Consider the following 972-nt stretch of genomic DNA (forward strand, 5'->3'; position numbering starts at 1 on the left):
TTGAAAATGCAATTTTAAAGATGTTTATTCACTTAGGATGGTGTGTGTATATGTGTGCGCATTTAACATCCCCCACCAACACACACACACACACACACACAAATGTGCACACATATACACACACCATCCTACCAAATATAAAACACACACAGACCCATATACACAATAAACTCTTGGACCAATCAAAAACGGCCCACACACACAAACACAAGTATATACACACACACACACACACACTCACACCATTCTGACCTCTAAGACCAGTCCCATAAACCACTGAACCATGACAGACTAGCCCAGAAACAAAAAAAATCCTTTTAATTCCACATTGCTCTTCCTTCTCACCCCCAACCAACCTCTGGCACTGTCCCTTAAAATAGCAAACATTCCTTAGCTACACACAAGACAGAAAAATTTCTCCAATTTTTTGTTAATTCTTAAATATGTCTCCTTCTGTGTATATACATACTACCAAACAAACATGGTTTATATTGAACTCCTAATACTTTTTGTTGAATACTTTCTTAAATACTTTCTTGTAAACTGTTTTTAACATTTTCTTATTATTATCAAAGAATGTATAACTGTATTTTAATACTTTTGTGACCACCAGTACTTAACACAACAAAGCTTATACAAAGCTAAGCATTTTACTTTTGATAATCTTTTTCTAAAAAAAGTGAAACCGGTCAAGTGAATAAACATCTTTAAAATTGCATTTTCACACCTTCTTTCATATATATTTCCACTTGTGCGGTATCTTACAACTTTACTTTGTTATATATATATATAGATAGATAGATAGATAGATGTGCATGTGTGCGTTTATCCTCCCACTGCTCCCACCACTTGACAATTGCTGTTGACTTGTTTATATCCCTATAATTTAGCAGTTCAGCAAATGTGACTGATAGCATACGTACCAGGCTTTAAAAAAAAAAGGCTAAGTACTGGGGTCCATTTTTTTTTTTT

General features: G+C 34.2%; 1 protein-coding gene across 7 annotated transcripts in view; it reads left to right on the forward strand.

Annotated features, from left to right (window-relative positions):
* LOC106871984 (E3 ubiquitin-protein ligase LRSAM1) overlaps nt 1-972 on the forward strand; it is an 82,572-nt gene that overhangs the window by 43,312 nt on the left and 38,288 nt on the right. The window lies entirely within an intron of this gene.

Source organism: Octopus bimaculoides, chromosome 8, assembly GCF_001194135.2.
Source record: "Octopus bimaculoides isolate UCB-OBI-ISO-001 chromosome 8, ASM119413v2, whole genome shotgun sequence".
NCBI lineage: Eukaryota > Metazoa > Mollusca > Cephalopoda > Octopoda > Octopodidae > Octopus > Octopus bimaculoides.